The 19,527-nt window shown below is 42.9% G+C and overlaps 1 protein-coding gene across 3 annotated transcripts in view; it reads left to right on the top strand.

Moving 5' to 3' along the window:
• The window catches only part of MCTP2 (multiple C2 and transmembrane domain containing 2), a 363,628-nt gene that overhangs the window by 20,867 nt on the left and 323,234 nt on the right, over positions 1-19,527 (top strand). The window contains exon 1 of one of the 3 annotated variants that reach the window (XM_077469062.1): positions 3,207-3,338. The exons of the other annotated variants lie outside the window; for them this stretch is intronic. The gene's annotated coding sequence lies outside the window, so the exon portion shown is untranslated. Of the gene's footprint in view, positions 1-3,206; positions 3,339-19,527 lie in introns of those variants that run through there. 3 annotated transcript variants of the gene reach the window in all.

The raw sequence follows: 19,527 nt of genomic DNA, 5'->3' as shown, positions 1-19,527 counted from the left end.
GTGGAGGAAAGTGACAAATCTGTCGCAAGGTCGTCTGTGGCTCATCCCGGTTTCTCGGGTAGTAACCACAGATGCAAGTGGAAAAGGTTGGGGGGCACATTTGGGTTCCCTTCTAGCCCAGGGCACTTGGGAGGACGGCGAGTTGACTCGATCGTCCAATTGGAAAGAACTAAGGGCAGTGGGACTAGCCCTCAGATTCTTCAAAGAAGAGCTCCGGGGTCACCACATTCAGGTGTGGTCGGACAACTCTTCCGTAGTGGCCTATGTGAACAAACAGGGTGGCACCAGAAGCGGAGCCCTGCTGTCTTTAGCGACAGAGATTCTGTCCTGGGCCGAAACCTACACCCTTTCGCTCTCAGCCGTTTTCCTGAGGGGAGAGGAAAACGTAGTAGCAGATTTTCTCAGCCGAAAGAGGCTGAGGGAGGGCGATTGGGTTCTCAACCAGGAGGTCTTCAATCTCATAGTAAAGAGATGGGGGTCTCCAGAGGTGGACCTGTTCGCGTCCAAAAACAATGCAAAAACCCACTGTTTTTTCTCCCTAAAAAGGGGAGAGGGAGCTCTAGGGGTGGACGCTTTGAGCCAGAATTGGCATTTCAGAACTTGCTATGCCTTCCCACCTCCAGTGTTGTTGCCAGCAGTTCTGAGAAAGTTTCAGATGGAAAGCACATCTCTGATTCTGGTGGCTCCACATTGGCCAAAGAGAGCATGGTTCTCAGTGCTAAAGCAGTTGGCGGTAGAACCTCCCCTGCTCTTGCCCCCTCGGGAGGATCTCCTCTCTCAGGGGCCAGTCCTATGCCCACAGGTACGCCAGTGGAAGTTAGCGGCCTGGCTACTGAGGAGGGTTTATTAAAATCTAAAGGATTCTCAGAGAGACTAGTTTCTACCCTCCTGGACAGTAGGAAGAAGGAAACTCGCCAGATCTATGAAAAGGTCTGGTTACGTTTCAACAAGTGGTGCGCAGAGAGCCTTTTCCCAGTACGAAGCTCCTCCGCAGTGTTGGAATTTTTACAATGCGGGGCAGATAAGGGCTTATCCATTAGTACCCTTAGGGGTCAAGTATCAGCCCTCAGTGTTTATTTGGAGGATCATTTGGCTGCCAACCCATGGGTAGTCAGGTTCTTTAGGTCCCTGTCCAGACAGAGACCGGTCCAGGGTCTGTCCTTTCCCAGATGGGATTTATCTTTAGTTTTGCAGAGCTTAACTGGACCCCCCTTTGAGCCTTTAAGGGAGTGTTCTCTGAGAGAGCTTACTCTGAAGACAGTGTTCCTGGTAGCAGTAACAACTGCCAGGAGGGTCAGTGAGATGGAGGCCTTATCAGTCAGGGCTCCCTTTTGTGTTATCTTTCCGGATCGGATAGTTTTAAAGACCGATCCAGCCTTTTTGCCGAAGGTGGCATCCAGCTTTCATAGAAGCCAGGAAATTGTTTTGCCCTCCTTTTGTCCCAATCCCTCCGGTGAGAAGGAACTAAAGTTTCATTATTTAGATGTTAGGAGATGTATCCTACACTATCTGGAACTGACCAAGGCATTTAGGTCAGATTCCTTATTTGTTTTATTTTCCGGGGCCAGAAAAGGTTGTAAAGCGTCCCGGCGCACTATTGCTAGGTGGCTCAGAGTAGCCATTGAGCAGGCTTATTTAGTTGCAGGGAAAGAAATCCCAGTGGGTATTAAAGCACACTCCACTAGAGCTATGGCAGCCTCCCAGGCAGAAAGAGCGGGAGCAACGCCAGAGCAGATTTGCAGAGCAGCAACATGGTCCAGCTATTCCACTTTCGTAAAACACTACAGAGTGGATTTGGTGTCGGCAGGTGAGCAAACCTTTGGGCGAAAGGTTTTGCAAGCTGTAGTCCCACCCTAACTGGTAAGTGCTCGCTTATCCTCTCATAGTGGCTGTCCTGAAAGACGATTAGGGAAAATTAGAGTTACGCTTACCGGTAACGTCTTTTCCAGTAGTCTTTCAGGACAGCCCTAGTTCCCACCCGAAAATTGGGGGGAGTCTTACAAAAGACCAGAGCGCAGCAAGATAATGGTATTTGATAAATATGTTATTAATGTGTTCTTGTGTCTCCCCAGCTGGCCGGAGGTATTCTCGATATAAACTGAGGTCCGGCAGGGGAAGTAAGAATTTATGGGCTGGCGCAGTGTTTCCAGAGGAAGAGGAGGAGTCTATCTCTCATAGTGGCTGTCCTGAAAGACTACTGGAAAAGACGTTACCGGTAAGCGTAACTCTAATTTTTATGCCAGGAAAACAATTGTTCTCAAATGGAAACCCCCCACCCCTCTATACTTTTCAAAATGGTTGGTCAATATAGCTATTTTATTGTACAAGGCCACCAATGTATGAAATTTTGTGGGACATCACCTGGATAAAGTGTGGGATATCTGTGTAGAGTCTCCATCCATTAAGGCGGATTGATCTGTTTGTACGGATTTTTAAGTTTGGAGGTGATATCTGTGATTCTAAATGTGTAGCCATTTTTTTTAGGATGTGAAGTATGTGCTGCAGAGTGTTTCTTTAGTCTTGATTGTTCACAACTATGACCTCGGGTCTTATGTGTATTATCATTGGGATTTTCTTCAATGGTGGTTTAAGTATACCGCTTGTTTAAAGGCAAGTAGAGAAACTGTTTTTTGAGTCAAGCCTGGGAATGAGCGAAAGGCTGTTTTTTATTTTAATTTTTTTCATATTTTGAAAATTAACAAAATAGGGGCGGCGAAGGACAAATATAAGAGAAAGCTGGTCTGAAAACTCCAAAAAAAACAACGTGAGAGACATCTGGAGTGGCAAAAGAACAATTACAGGTTTTAAACCTGTTGGAGTGACCAAGGGAGGCAAAAGTAACTGAACCTGTTTTTTTACAGGTTTCATTAAGTGGCCCCTTGCCTCAGCTCCCTCAGATTGAATCCGGAGATGTAGACATGCAGTGTGTGGACCATCCACTCCTCATATTGGATGTTCTCCCTCATTTGATGCGGGTTCTGCTTCTCCTATCAGATACCATCAGCAGCTATTCTTCTACTACTCCTTTGCAGGGAAAGTACAGCAATGTATTTTACAGCAGGTGAATAGGCAGTCGATGGAACTTAAGGCATGATAAGTGGCCTGTCTTGGTGGTGTCGGCTCCAGGGAGTTTAGGGCGTGTTCGCATCAGCTGGGGCTATCCTTCGACGTGTACTTAAACTTAGCCTGAGTCTCTAAAAGGTCCTTGAGTTGTGGAAGACGTCTTGCTTTGTTCCTGTGCGGAAGATACTGTGTCCTGGGTGCTGTAAGGATTTCAGACCGGTGGCTTTGTTCTACCAAGTTAAGACCTTGGAGAGACTTGTTTTACATCATGGCTGGTAAATATTTAGACCAACTGCAGTTTGTCCACCTGCCTAGATTGGGAGTTGAGGAGGCTATCATCTTCCTGCTAAATCGTATGTATGGACACCTGGACAAGCCAGCAAGCACAGTGAGGGTCATGTTTTTTTTTCCAGGGCTCTTGATACCATCAGGCCAGTTCTCCTGAATGAGAAGCAAACAGCGATGCCGGTTGATGTCTTGTGTTGTGGATTGTTGAGGAATGTGTGTTGAATAAGGTGGTCAGCAATAGTGGAGTTCCACAGGTAGGCCAGATAGAGCAGGGTTTCTCAACCAGGGTTCCTCCAGAGATTGTTAGGGGATCCCTGAGCAATTAGCGATTTCTGCCTCTCAGATAATTTCCCATTGATCTTTTTAGCTGTCTTTAAGAGGCTAATTCTTCCCAGTGACCATCACACTAAAGTATCGTGGGTTGTAAATATAGTAATTTTTAGTAAAGGTTTCTTGAGACCGGAATATTATTTCAAGGGTTCCTCTGTATTGCCATCTTCAGAAGTTCTCAGATGACTCTGCGTTAGTGGGATGTATCAGGGATGGGGAAGAGACTGAGTATAGAACCGTGGTGGAGAACTCTGTCACATGGGGGGGATTTACTAAAACTGGTGTACACAGAATCTCGTGTAGATGTCCATAGTAACCAATCGGCTTCCAGATTATTTTGTCAAAGCTTAACTGAACAATCTGATGTTGATTTGTTACTAAATTTGTTAGGATATTGGTGGGGATAATTATCTGTATCTAAAAGGGACAAAGGAGCTGGTTGTGTATTTGAGAACGAAAGGTACTGGTGACCCCTGTCTACATCCAGAGAGTGGGTGTGGATGTAGTAGAGAATTACAAGTATCTGGGGATGTACATTGATAATAAAACTGGTCTGGAGTAAAAACACTGAAGTGCCCTATAGGAAGGACCAGGGCCAGCTCTATTTTTCAGGTCTTTTTACATCTGCCGGGCAATGCTAAAGATGATTTATGAGTCTATGCTGGTCAGTGCTCTCCTGTATGCGGTGGCATGCTAGGAAAGCAGGCTTAAGGTGGCCGACATCAACAGCCTCAAGAAACTGATTCACAAGGCCAGTTTTGCTGTTGGATTAGAGTTGGACTTGTTAAGAGTGTCAGAGAGGAGAGTGTTGTCCAAGGTACATTCAGTCTTGGACAACTTCTCTCAGCCACTCCACAATACACTGGTCAGTCTGGGGAATTTGTCTTCAGTGATAAATCGTTACAACCACAATGCCCCACAGAACAAAACAAGAAATTGTTTTTGCCTGTGGCCATCAAATTATGTAATTTTTAACATGGACTTTTAAGATGTGCAGGATGGAAAAATGTCACTGCTCTCTAACGTTGCCATCTTCACCTGTCTTCCTTCTGGGCTCTGGCTGCATGAGTGGGCAGAGCCGCAATGACATCATTGCCATGCATGCACATGGGAGCCCTCGGCTCTGGTACGGAGCTCTGAAGGTCTGGCATGCTATGCCATCCCTTCAGAGTGCATGCACCAGTGATGTCACTGCCTGCATGTTATGTGAATATCTCCCAAACAGTGCAAGTTCAGGATATATTTACTGTACCTAATAGGTAAGCCTCATCATAGGCTTTACCTTTTTAGGTACAAATTCAAAAGTGGAGTTTGATTCCACTTTAACCACTTAAGGACTGCCCCACGCAGGTATACAGGTATGTGATTTCATGCAGTGGGACTGGGCCACCGGCAACCCACTCCCGCTGTGATTGGACACAGGGGGAGCTATGTTCTGTGCCACATGGATGGCTGTCTTGATGGATGTGTGCCTATCCCGGGCACATCTGTCTGCTAGGCTGTCTGAGGGCCTATCCAGAAGTAAGAGAGCAACGCAGGGTTGCAAGTGCGGCTTGCAGTCCAACTAGAAGTGACGGTTCTGCCAGCTGGAGAACCTGTTGGGGATAGAGGGGAAGCTGTCACCACTAAGAGACCAGCCACATTTATCAGGGACCACAGTGAGTAGCTGGGGCAAATACCGGAGCAGTTTTCTCACCAACCGGGGGCGGTGAAGAATTGGCAAACTACAGTGGGAATCAAGTCGGGGACCCAGCCAGTGGAGGTAACACTTGCAGGCAAGCCTTGTGTGTCAAGCCGGGGACCGAGCAGGCCAGTGTGAAAGGTATCTAAAGTGCCAAGCTAGGGACCCAGCAGAGAGGCCAAGGTGACGCGTGAGGAAGATACCACCGTGAAGATTGGAGGAGCTCAAGGGATTCAGTGGCAGTGAATCAGTGGGTCTAGTGAGAGACTGGGAGCTTGGTGTATGGAAGAACTACAAGGAGAAGTTTGTAGTCAAACTGACAGAACTGTTATGCTTTGTGTTATGAACTGTTAGACTGTTCCTACACATGCAGTTGTGGCTTCTTGCTGGAGGCCTTTCTCTGCACGGCTGTCCTCCTATTGAAGTCTCGAAGTCTGCCAATTGAATTTGCAACTACCTAAGGATGTCCTTGCCCTTAACCTGGTTTGCCAAGCTTGTGATTTACATTAACTACAATCTTCAAAATGATTAAGTGCCCCTAAAGTGATTATAATGGGTTTAAAGGTATAAATAAAAAAAATAAAAACATGCCATTTCTCTGTGCAATAGATTCCCCCCCCCCCCCAAAATACAAAAAGGACTGCTAAAATAAATCCTCTTTTGCATCCAAGTGTCTGGCGCCCAATGACTTTCACCATCTTTGCACCTACTATGCCTCACAACCGACTACATACAGAAGGATGTCGACTATCTCTGGCCCTGGAGGTTCTCAATAGACCAAAGGAAGCCTGGGGCCTTAATACATTTAGCTTTGCTGTGTAACTTATGGCATGTTAGCTTGCCCTGGGCTATAGATACAAACAAACCCAAGGATAAACCGAAGAAAAAAACAAGCTTTACTTACCACCAGCCCACAGACAACCAGATAACCTGTCTACCAGTATGCGTTAAAAACAGGGGTTTAGTCTGCACACATTTGCAAATGCATGCGTAAGCCACAGAGCCGCGCCAAGGCACCCCAATATCTGTTGCCTATTGTTCTCCATGGATCTCAGGCCGGCTCATGCACGATATAGAGTCCCGCATTATTTAGATCACAGATGACTGTTCTGCAGATTGGGGAGTATTAGTTTCCATCCACCTCTTCCTCCTGGAAATGTATGCAAAGAACTGAGTAAATAAAGCCATGTAATGGCGAGGACTTTGTCTACTGTATAAATATTTGATTTATGATTTGGTTGTGTAAACTACTTGAAGCTGCATTTGATAAACATGCTTATGATGTATGTTTAGGACTGCCGTTAAGGACCTGACTACACCAAGACATCCTACCGCGGTGTGCACGAGCCGTGTATAAGGGAGGCCATCCTATCCATTAGGGAACTAAGCCAGTGTTTGAAGCTGGGCCCCCTTCATTTTAGACAAGGACCAAACCACAAAGCCAGTGTTGTAAGTCAAAGCAGATGTGGTTGAGGTTGTTAAATTGCTTACTAAACCGGCTGTGGATTGTATCATACTTCCCAACTTTCTAGGAGAATTAGAAATGTAAAAGACAAACCCCCACCACGCCTCCAGTTAAGCAGACCGGAGTCTAGCAATAATCAAATGTAAAGTCTGACGGGCTGGTTGTGCCCAAGTTGTTCGATTTGATCAACTTGGTTATGTTCAGCCAGCCCGTACGTGGTTTGAATCTTGGCTGGTCCCTGCCGAACCATCTGAGATTTGAACCAATTGTCTATGGCTGGCTTTAAGGCGATTTCACACTGATCAGTATTTGGTGCGCTTTTGGTGTTTTAAAAAGTGGAACAAAAATGCATGAAAATTGTAGCCCTTGAAATCCTATGAAACTCTTCACATCAATGCGCTACAGGTGCGGTGCGTTTTTAAGTCCTACATGCTGCATTTTTGCCGCTTTGTTTAAAAAGTGCACCAAAAATGCACCTTCCCATTGAAGATTCTGTTTACCAGACGGCAAGCTTTAAAGGCATTTGGCTATAATCCAGCCTGAGCCTAAGCTTGCAGATGATCACAATGACCACGGTATCGGATGGTAGTGAATGCTCTCTCTATCCCGCTAGAGTGTCCTTGTCCATGCAATGGATGCTCAGAAACAGAAAAGACTGGCCATAGTGTAATAAAGTCTAAAATACCAGATTTATTTACACCAAGTATTGCACTTACATTTAAAAGTAGTATCATGCATAAAAAAGAATGCCGGCACAAACAAACGGAGCCCGTCGTCCTACTCGGATCGCATGGTGACGTCACTACATGTTTTCCTCCAGACGTGTTTCGTCATCGGCAGATGTTGTCAATGGTGCCCCAAGCAAGCTTAAAGGCCCAGGCTGGGTTATAGCCACCTGCCTTTAAAGTTTGCCATCTGGCAAGCAGAATCTATAGCTACGGTGGTCGGGCACTCTGTCTGTGTGTGCACATAGTGGTGATTTTAATCTTCAAGTGACTTCAAGTCCCACACGGTTCGTTAACTGATTCCCTTACTAGTTTGCTGGTTTCTGTGGACTCAATACATTGAGACTCTGTAGCGCAGCTTTCCCAATTTTATTTGAGTTTTGTGATATATACAGTGTGTGTGTGTGTATATATATAATGTGTGTGTGTGTGTGTGTGTGTGTGTGTGTATATATTATTTATTATTCTTTTTGCCTGGAAACTTGAGATTGTCAATGGCAACCAAAAAGTGCCTTTACGTTTTAGGCCTCATGAATGCTGCTGCTGGTAAACGGATGTTTAGGAGCAGTTGGGCATTTTTTTTCAACTGCTCCTGAACTCTCCTCTGTTATCAGTACATGTACACCGGGTCGTTTTATAGTTGTTTCTAGGCAATTGTGTTCAGAGGCTTTTTTTTGGAACCTCAAAAAAAAAAATGTGTTCAGAAGCTGTGCTTAGAGGCATTTCAAACGTCAGACGTGGCTAACCGCAGTAACTCGCGTTTAGCTGCGTTTTTGTTTACAGACGTTTTTCATGTTTGGCTATTTTGAAAACAGCTGTTTTTAGACACTGGTTTCTAGCTGTCAAGTTAAATCGTTCAGGAGAGGTTGAAAAACATCCCGTGTACATGAAGCCTTTGACCAGCTAGAAAACAGTAGACATGTGCGATTCTTTTAGTATGAATCGAAAAATCGTACGAATTTCCGGAAATTCATACGAATCCGAAATACAAATTTTTATGCATACGAATTCCGTACGAAATTTTGTTTACGAATTTCAGATCCAAATTCATAACGAAAATTCGTAAATGTTACTGAACCTAAAAGTTAAAACCCCAGGAAGTCAGCACAGGGATGGTGGGAACCCTATGGGAATTTATATGCTTACGAATTGCATACGAAATACAAAATTTTGAATTTCGGATACGAATTAACAGAATTGTGATTGGTGTTTTTGCTCACCAATCAGAGTAAGTCGGCACAGCACATGGATGGTGGGAACCCCTCATAATGGACACAGCAGGTGTACATACCTGGGAACTCGGCACAGGGATGGTGGGGACCCCTCATAATGATAAATTCATCACAACGAACTTTCGTTATTTTAACGAATCTAACAAAAAGTACAATTTTTTTACGCAACAAAACAAAACTAATGTTTTTACAGGGCCCATGTGTAGAAAACGGCGATAATAAATTAGAATAACTTGCAGAATTGAGCGATAGTGATTTCTGGGGAAATTCATCATCAGACACTAAAAGTAACAGCGGCGACAATTCTGCAACTGAGCAAATTTCTGTGTTTTTTGATTTGATTACATTATTGAATAAAATGTATTTATTATACAATTATTTGTTAGAATATAATATATAATTTAGTGTTTTAAACTTTATCATACCCGGGATGTCTGCTAGACTCTTGTTCGGACAGATTCAAGTGAGTTATTACTAAGAATTACAGGCCTACAATATAAAATGCCAAATTTCCATGCGAAACAATTGTACTGTTGTGAGATGCAAAAATTTTACATAAACATAACGTCTGGGAGGTTAAATGGTTGTAAAGGCAGAAGGTTTTTTTTTTTTTTTTATACTAAAGCATTCTATGCGTTAAGATAAAAGGCCTTCTGTGTGCAGCAGCTGCCCCAGCACCCCCTAATTCTTTCTCGGGGCCCCATCTCTAATCCAGCGATGTCCCTCGGCCTTCCCAGGATTCTCCCTCCCGATTTGGCTGAGACGCAGTAGCAGCACCATTGGTTCCTGCTGCTTTCAATTAGTTAACCAATCAGGAAAGAGAGGGGGCGGGGCCGAACACCAGCTCCATGTCTGAATGCATACAGGGAGCTGCAGCTCAGCTTGGGTGCCCCCCATAGCAAGCTGCTTGCTGGGGGGGCACTCGACACAATGGAGGGGCCAGGAGTGCCGAAGAGGGACCCGAGAAGAGGAGGATCGGGGCTGCTTTGTTCTAATCCACTACAGAGCAGGTAAGTACCGTATAACATGTTTATTTTTATTTTTTTAAACAAGACTTTAAAATTACTTTTAAATGGGGAATTCCTGGCCCTGGAGGAAGAATATGAAGGAGCCTGTGCATTGCTCTCCAGTGGCTGCAATGTTTTGAAAGCTCAAATGCAAAAAAAAAAAAAGGAATAAACTCACATTTGTTCTTCTTCTTTTTTTTTTTTTTTTTTTTTTTCCACTATGGGCGCATTTAATAATAAATATATATAGATATAGATATAGATTTTTTTTTTTTTTTTTTTTCTCTCTCAAAAAGTGCAATCTGTCTTTATTATTGTTTTAAGGTTTAAAGCCTAATGCACACGGTCGGAATTTCAGCCAGCAAAAGACCGATGAGAGATTTTCGTCGGAAAATGCGACCGTGTGTATGCTCCATCCGAATTTAGCTGGCTGAATTTCCGCCAGCTAAAGATTGAAAGCGGGGTCTCAATTTTTCAGACGGAAAATATTTCTATCGAAATTCCGTCCGTGTGTGTGTGCAATTCCAACGTGCAAAAACTCACGCGTTCTCAGATTCAACTACGAGACGGAAGCTATTGGCTACTGGGTATTGAACTTTCTTTTCTAGTCCCGTCATACGTGTTGTACGTCACCGCGTTCTTGCCGGTCAGAATTTGGTGTGACCGTGTGTATGCAAGACAGTTTGAGTGAAATCCCGTCGGAATTCCATCGGGAAAACCAGCAGAGCTTTTTTTGACCAAAATTCCGATCGTGTGTACGTGCCATTACTCTAAAGCCCCATACACACTATCAGATTTTCTACAGATTTTTTTTTTTCCTTCAGATTTACCAAAACCATGTAGTAGAAGGGCCTGCATGATTGCATACACATTGAAACTCCTAAGGTCTGACCTCCTATTACATGGTTTTGGTAAATCTGAAGGAAAAAATCATCAGAAAATCTGATAGTGTGTATGGGGCTTTACTTTAGCCTTGGACAGAATTTAGAACCTCTGTCAGGCCTTGATTGTGTTCCGTATCCCCATCGGGGGTTCGTCTCTCACTTCCATTTTGCACAGTTTCTTAATGAGCACTTAATTGGAAATGAGTCCTTCATATAATGAGAAATGAGGAACGATTGGTTAATCACCGTTGGTTTCAAAAGTCCTATGGCTTTCTTCTGGTTGTGACATGACTTGCAGCGAGGTTATAGGGCTCCGTGCCAACACTGACATTCATTAGTATACTCACAAAAAAAAAAAAGTACATGCAAAACATTTTCATGTGCCCAGTATGCATTAAAAAAATAAATAAAATAAAAATAAAGAAAGCAATAATAAAGAAAATAGCTCTGGGGAATCTTCACTTTTTTCCGAGTGCTCCATGAAAAGCACAGCTGGTCCTCAGTCGGTGTTTTTCTGTAATGAAAAAAATATACATATTGATTTTCTTTTTTTTTTTTCAGCCATAGCACGTCATTTAACATGGCAACTGATTGCCAAGTGTTTGTAGCTAAGCTCACGCCGAGTCTATTGGGTGTGGATTGTCGGGTTAATTGCTTCAATTAACTCTCAGGATGGCCTGGCATGGCTGTGTATGGCTTAAAGAAAAGTTTCTAATGTATGAACAGGATCCTGGTGACTGCCCTCGGAATACACTGCTAGGGATAAGAGGTGATTAAGCAGCACAAATGTTCTTCTGCAACAATTCATCTCATCCAATAAGCCTCTTGGATTTAAATACATTTTGAGATTTTGAATGGTTGGAAAAGATTTTCTTTTTCTTTCCTTCTTTTCCTTCTTTCTTTCTCTTTCTTTCTTTCCTCCTTTTCTTTCTCGTTCTTTCTCGTTCCTTCTTTCTTTCTTTTCTCGTTCCTTCTTTCTTTCTTTTCTCTTTCCTTCTTTCTTTCTTTTCTCTTTCCTTCTTTCTTTCTTTTCTCTTTCCTTCTTTCTTTCTTTTCTCTTTCCTTCTTTCTTTCTTTTCTCTTTCCTTCTTTCTTTCTTTTCTCTTTCCATCCATCCTTTCTCTCTTTTCTCTTTCCATCCATCCTTTCTTTCTTTTCTCTTTCCATCCATCCTTCCTTTCTTTTCTCTTTCCTTCCTTCCTTCCTTCTTTCCTTTCTTTCTTTCTTTTCTCTTTTCATTCTTTTTCTTTTCTTTCATTCTTCTCTTTCCTTCCTTCCTTCCTTCCTTCCTTCCTTCCTTCCTTCCTTCCTTCCTTCCTTCCTTCTCTTTTCTTTTCTTTTCTTTTCTTTTCTTTTCTTTTCTTTTCTTTTCTTTTCTTTTCTTTTCTTTTCTTTTCTTTTCTTTTCTTTTCTTTTCTTTTCTTTTCTTTTCTTTTCTTTTCTCTTTCCTTCCTTCCTTCCTTCCTTTTTCTCCTTCCTTTTTCTCTTTTCATTCTTTCTTTCTTTTTCTCCTTCCTTTTTCTCTTTTCATTCTTTCTTTCTTTTCTCTTTTCATTCTTTCTTTCTTTTCTCTTTTCATTCTTTCTTTCTTTTCTCTTTCATTCTTTCTTTCTTTTCTCTTTCCTTCCTTCCTTCCTTCCTTCCTTTCTTTTCTTTTCTCTTTTCTTTTCTTTTCTTTTCTCTTTCCTTCCTTTCCTTTTCTCCTTCCTTCCTTCCTTCCTTCCTTCCTTCCTTCCTTTTCTCTTTCCTTCCTTCCTTTTCTCTTTCCTTCCTTCCTTTCTTTCTTTTCTCTTTCCTTCCTTCCTTCCTTCCTTCCTTCCTTCCTTCCTTCCTTCCTTCCTTCCTTCCTTCCTTCCTTCCTTCCTTTTCTCTTTCCTTCCTTCCTTCCTTCCTTCCTTCCTTTTCTCTTTCCTTCCTTCCTTCCTTCCTTTTCTCTTTCCTTCCTTCCTTCCTTCCTTTTCTCTTTCCTTCCTTCCTTCCTTCCTTTTCTCTTTCCTTCCTTCCTTCCTTCCTTCCTTCCTTCCTTCCTTCCTTCCTTCCTTCCTTCCTTTTCTCTTTCCTTCCTTCCTTCCTTCCTTTTCTCTTTCCTTCCTTTTCTCTTTCCTTCCTTCCTTCCTTCCTTCCTTCCTTCCTTCCTTCCTTCCCAGTGCAGTGACTAACCTCACAGAGATTAAACAAATCATTCTACATAAATTGTACGTGTTTATCTGCAGTCTTCTCTACATTCATTCACAGTCCAGAATTTATACAGCTTGTCTGAGCTTTCAGAAAACAGGACGGGGAGCGTTGTTCATTTTTACGTCAAATTTTGATTTTGATTTAGTCAGTCTTTTGAATAAAATACCATTTTAGTTTTACTCCTATTTGTCATCTAAATTGTTTTAGTCTTTTTTTTTAGTAGACTAAAATCTCCAGTACATTTTAGCCTACTAAAATCTTATGTTTATAGTTAAATTGTAATGTGTTATTTAAGCATTTCTCTAAAAATGCCAAACTCGTTATATACTCCTGGAGTTAAAAATCTAGCTGATGGGTGCTGATAGGTGATGATGGGTGCTGATGGGTGACGCCTCTAAATGGGTGTTGCTAGGGAGTCCCTCATAGTCTGTCTCCTTCAGTGCCTGGGCTCTTGACGTCACTTCCTCTCGGCACAGGAAGGGCTCAGCTCTGCTAAACAATCAAAAAAAATAAAATCATGTTTAATAGTTTGTTATAAAATTTTGCAAACAGGTAATTTTTCTCCTTCCTTGAAGTGCGCTGATGAGGCGGCACTGATAGGCGGCACTGGTGGGCACTGATAGGCGGCACTGGTGGGCACTGATAGGCGGCACTGGTGGGCACTGATAGGCGGCACTGGTGGGCACTGATAGGCGGCACTGATAGGCGGCACTGGTGGGCACTGATAGGCGGCACTGATAGGCGGCACTGGTGGGCACTGATAGGCGGCACTGGTGGGCACTGATAGGCGGCACTGGTGGGCACTGATAGGCGGCACTGGTGGGCACTGATAGGCGGCACTGGTGGGCACTGATAGGCGGCACTGGTGGGCACTGATAGGCGGCACTGGTGGGCACTGATAGGCGGCACTGATAGGCGGCACTGGTGGGCACTGATAGGCGGCACTGATAGGCGGCACTGGTGGGCACTGATAGGCGGCACTGGTGGGCACTGATAGGCGGCACTGGTGGGCACTGATAGGCGGCACTGGTGGGCACTGATAGGCGGCACTGGTGGGCACTGATAGGCGGCACTGGTGGGCACTGATAGGCGGCACTGGTGGGCACTGATAGGCGGCACTGGTGGGCACTGATAGGCGGCACTGGTGGGCACTGATAGGCGGCACTGGTGGGCACTGATAAGATGGCACGGATGGGTGGCACTAAGGGGCACTGATAGATGGCACTTATAGGTGGCTCTGATAGGTGGCACTGCTGGGCACTAATGGGCACTGGTAGATGACACTGATGGGCACGGATATGTGGCACTGGGGTGCAGCACCTTTGTTGAGGCAGATTGTGGGCACTGCTGGGTGGCACTGTGGGCACTGCTGGGTGGCACTGACGGGGGCACTTATTTTTTAATGAGGTGGCACTGGCAGGGGGCAGGTGGGCACTGGCAGGGTTGGCCGTGATCGGGACTGATGTCCCAATCACAGCGATCGGCTCTTTTTTTTTTTTTTTCTCGCGCGAGGAGGAATAATAGCCGATTACCGGCTCTGTTGTATCACATGATCAGCTGTCATTGGCTGACAGCTGATCACGTGATAAGGGGTCAGGATTGACCCCTTGCTCGGATCAGTGATCAGGCGAGTCTCATAGACTCGCCGATCACAGAGCGCGCCGCGGGCGCCCCTCATGGGGCGCAGGCCGCTCGTGCACGGGACGACGTCAATAGACGTAGTCCCAGCAAAGGAGGTCCGCGCTCTAGCCGTCATTCGGCTATAGCGCGAGTCTCAAGTGGTTAAAAATCAGCAGCTGCAGTATTTGTAGCTGCTGACTTTAATTTCTTTCTTTTTAACGGGAACCCCGCTTTAAATAGAAGACTATCTTTAGATAGATTATTACTCCAAACGCATTTTATTTAAAAAAATTTGATAAAAAATCACAAAAATCCAATTGAAATAAAAAAAAAAGAAATCAGATTCTCTTCCATTTTTTTTATTTTTATTTATTTTAAATCATTGATTTTATCCATCCTGGTTGGGAGCCATGATGGTGTCAGAGAATGTAAAGTCTCATCAAAGTCGCACTGGAAATTGTGTGAATGAAGTCTAAATGTTTTTTATCAACATTCTTAAAGAGGAAGTAAACCCTCCTAAACATGTTTAGCTTGTTAGATAATACTTTTCTCAGGCAGCTGATCGCTGCCTGAGAAAGTGAACTTACTTGTCACATTTTCGTAAAAACCGCCGTTTACATTTCCGTGACGTCAGCCGCGCTTGCGCAGTGTGGTCGTGCGAATGCGGCGTATACTGTATTGCCGACTTTCATCTTCCTGCCTCTCTGCCTTTTTTTAATACGAGGCATTCTCCTCATTGCGGCAGAGGAGAAGTCTCGCGTTGTAAAGCTATCCCTGCTCTTCCTGACACTCCCCCTTGTGACTGAAGACGTCACGCAGGGGAATGAATCATAGAGCAGAGGAGAGGAGAGCAGAGCAGAGCTTGTTGTGACTGTTTACTATATTGGTCACATGCTTTGTTGCCTTAGTAACGGCAACCAAGATCGAGGCTTGGTTAGGATTTCTATTGACGCTACGGCGCATGCGCGAGATTTCCGGAGTGAAATCTAACTAAGGGCGGAAATGACGTCCGGAAAGGACGTCAAAGCCAGAATTTGAAATGGCGCGGGCGATACCCGGAAGGGAGATAGTTTGGAAACGATAAAAAAAGGTATTTACAGCGCTCGTTTTGAGAAATAACATATATAGGATGAAGGCTGATGTACAGTATTAGAGTAACAGTAGAAAATTGGAATTTTTTTGGGCGGGTTTACTTCCTCTTTAATTGCTACATCTGTGGAACAGCTTGTTCTTTGAGAAACAACAGACTTTCTGGCTTGATCACCAGTGGAAAAGAAATTGGTAAACAGCAATATAATAATTGTTTGCTTTTGCGTTTTTAATATAGCTTTAATGTTTACATTTTTTATTTTCTTTGTACTCCATCTCTGGGAACTTTACAATTGCAGCATTGTTGCTGCCACTCTTCTTCTATCTGTTGATGTTCACAGCCTAATTGATGGTCATAGTTCACACACACACTGTACAAATTGTACAAATTTTGCTTTAAAAAACACCCTGAGGTGTAAATCTACACAAGACCAGCACATACTGTAACTGTAATGTACCCTTGGGCTATTTAAAGCCTAAAGTGCTTCTAAAGTACACCGTTTTTGCATTCTTAGCATTAAACTGGTCCGACAGCATTAAAATTATTATTATTATTTTTTTTTTTAAATTAAGGCCCCTTTCACATGGCTGGTTTGGTGCGGCCCCCGGATTCCTGCAGCAAGAATCTGTGGATTCTCTGGAATGAGTGGGTTATGCGGTCAGCAGTGGCTGCTGCTGACTGGGGAGCAATTTTTCGCGGGCAATGGCTGGTGTTGGCGCTTTAATCATCACGGTGCACCATGCTTGATATGGTGTCAGGGTGACTGAAGCGCATTATTTCTATTATTGCATAGTAATAATAAATGAAATAGTTCAATTCACTATAATGCAGAATCGGTGAGAGCCCTGAGCGTGTCACTTGCCACACTGCCTGCCACCAGATGTGGATTATCACCTGCCATGCTGCCTGCCACCAGATGTGGATTATCACTTGCCACGCTGCCACCAGATGCGGAATGTTACTTGCCACGCTGCCTGCTGCAAATTTGCTGCGTTTTGCGATCTGTGTTTGGGGCGCCATTAAGAATATATTGACACCTGCCATGCTGCCTGCCACCAGATGTAGATTATCACTTGCCACGCTGTCTGCCACTAGATGTAGATTATGACTTGTCACGCTGCCTGCCATCAGATCTGGATTATCATTTGCCATGCTGCCTGCCACCAGATGTGGATTATCACTTGCTAGTCTGACTGCCACCAGATGCGGAATGTCACTTGCCACGCTGCCTGCTGCAAACCTGCTGCGTTTTGCAATCTGTGTTTGGGGTGCCATTAAGATTATATTGACACCTGAAGCAGATTGCCTGCCACCAGATGTGGATTATCACTTGCCAGTCTGCCTGCCACCAGATGTAGATTATCGCCTGCCATGCTGCCCGTCACCAGATGTGGATTATCACTTGCCACGCTGCCCGCTGCAAATTTGCTGCGTTTTGCGTTCTGTGTTTGGGGCGCCATTAAGATTATATTGACACCTGCAGCAGATTGCACAGCCGGTGCACTTTGAACGTAGTGTGGGAAATGATCATGGAAGGCACCATGCTAGGGCCAGTTCACACAATAGAAACGCAATCCGGATGCATACCAGATGATGCTTTTCTGCATGTGCTTTTTTTTTTTTTTTTTTTTTTTTTACGCATTCCAGTGCATTTTTAGTGCTTATTTGATGCAGTCAAGTCCATTTTTTCCCCCTCCTATTTTTTTTTAAAAAAATTTTCTTAACCTTAAATAAGGATATGTGTGTTCCAGTGCATTCCAATGTGTTTTTGATGCGTTTTACAGCGTTCCAGTACAGTCCAGTGCAGGAAAAATGCAGCATGCTCAACTTTTATTTTTTTTTAACAGTTTCTTTGAGCTGTCAGCGGGTCTCCCCAGTGTTAAATAAGTCTGGTAATTGGAGCTGTCAAAAAAAAAAGAAAAAAAAAAACAGCCACAATGTTTATTGGCATTGCTCAGCCCTGAAACACTAAAATAAAAAGAAACATTGTTTCTTTTTGTATATTTCTGTTTCTTCATCTGCAGATCAAAGGGAAGAACAAATGTTCCTCTGTTTAACCCATTATTAACCCTTAATTTACTTTAATCAGCCTTAATTAACTCCCTATTCTCCTCCATTTAATTTATTATTTATTTTTTTTCTTTTGTTCACGTGTATTTTATAAACAATGAAAACTTTTTTTTTTTTTTTGGCTTTGTTAGTGAATATTTTTACACATATATATTAACATATTTAATAATAATTAAAAAAAAAATCTATTGATTTCATTTGTAAATAGCTTTTCAATGCTTTGTACCATTGCTGAAGTTATAAACAAAACGGTTGCAGTGGGTATTGGTGAGTACTAAAAAAAAAAAGTATCGGTACTTGTACTCATTGTAAAAAAAAAATAGTATCAGAGCATCCCTGGTGTGAACTATACCATTGAAAACCATATAACCTAATTTCCATACATTTTTGATGCAAAAAAACCCCCCACACACTGGACTGCATGTGGTGTGAATTAGACCTTACTCTAGAAGGGGGGAAAAAAAAAAACCCTTCAGTTCTACATTGAGCTCTGGAAGATTTTACCCCCTTCCTGACCAGGCCATTTCTTGCAGTTCAGCACCGCGCTACTTTAACTGGTAATTGCGCAGTCATGCAACACTATACCCAAACGAAATTTGATATTATTTTTCCCATACAAATAGAGCTTTCTTTTGGTGGTATTTGATCACCACCGAGGTTTTTATATTTGTTGTGATATAAACATAAATGACCGAACACTTTGAAAAAAAAAAACTCCCATATTTTCTACTTTCTTCTGTAAAACATATCCAATAAATAGGAACAAAAATCAAGTTTCTTTATAAATTTTGGCCAAAATGTATTCTGGTACGTGTCTTTGGTAAAAAGAAAAAAAAAATCCCAATAAGCGTATATTAAGCGGTTTGTGTGAAAGTTACAGCATCTACAATCTATGGGATGTATATTGGATTTATTTATTTATTTTATTTATTTTTTATTTTACTAATGCCAGTGATCAGAGACTTGGCCCTTGTTCACACTGAACAAGGCTTTGAAATTGTGTGACTTCACCTGAACTCGCACAATTTCAAAGCCGCATTTCAGTATGACTTTGAGGGTGACTTTAACCACTTCAGCCCGGGAAGATTTGGTTGCTGAATGACCGGGCCATTTTTTTTTCGATTCGCCACTGCGTCGCTGTAACTTACAATTGCGCGGTTATGCGATGTTGCAGCCAAACAAAATTGACGTCCTTTTTTCCCCACAAATAGAGCTTTCTTTTGGTGGTATTTGATCACCTCTGCGGTTTTTATTTTTTGCGCTATAAACAAAAAGAGCGACAATTAAAAAAAAAAAAATATATATATATATATATATATATATTTTTTGTACTTTTTGCTATAATATCCCAATTTTTTATTTTATTTTTTTAAAACCGTTTTTTTTCCCCCTCAGTTTAGGCTGATATGTGTTATACATATTTTTGGTAAAAAAAAATTGCAATAAGTGTAGATTGATTGGTTTGCACAAAAGTTATAGCGTCTACAAAATAGGGGATAGATTTATGGCTTTTTTTTTTTTTTTTTTTTTTGGGGACTGCGACATGGCGGACACTTTTGACACCATTTTGGGATCATTCACATTTATACAGCAATCGGTGCTATAAAAATGCACTGATTACTGTAAAAATGTCACTGGCAGGGAAGGGGTTAACACTAGAAGGCAGTGAAGAGGCTGTGTTCCCTGGGAGGTGATTCTAGCTGTAGGGGGAGGGGACTGACTAGAGGAAATGGTTCCTAGCTAATAGGAACACACGATCTTTCACTCCTCTCAGAACAGAATAGGGATTTATTTGTTTGCACACACACACCTCCCTGCTCTGTCCTTTGTGCCAGCGATCGCTCGTGGTCGGCGGTCATTGCGACCGTTTGTTACAAGCATTTGGCACCTCCGC

This window comes from Lithobates pipiens, unplaced genomic scaffold (genome assembly GCF_037356315.1).
Source record: "Lithobates pipiens isolate NorthernLeopardFrog02 unplaced genomic scaffold, aLitPip1_a1.2 Scaffold_8, whole genome shotgun sequence".
Classification (NCBI taxonomy): Eukaryota; Metazoa; Chordata; class Amphibia; order Anura; family Ranidae; genus Lithobates; species Lithobates pipiens.
This window is presented reverse-complemented; position numbering and strand designations above follow the sequence as displayed.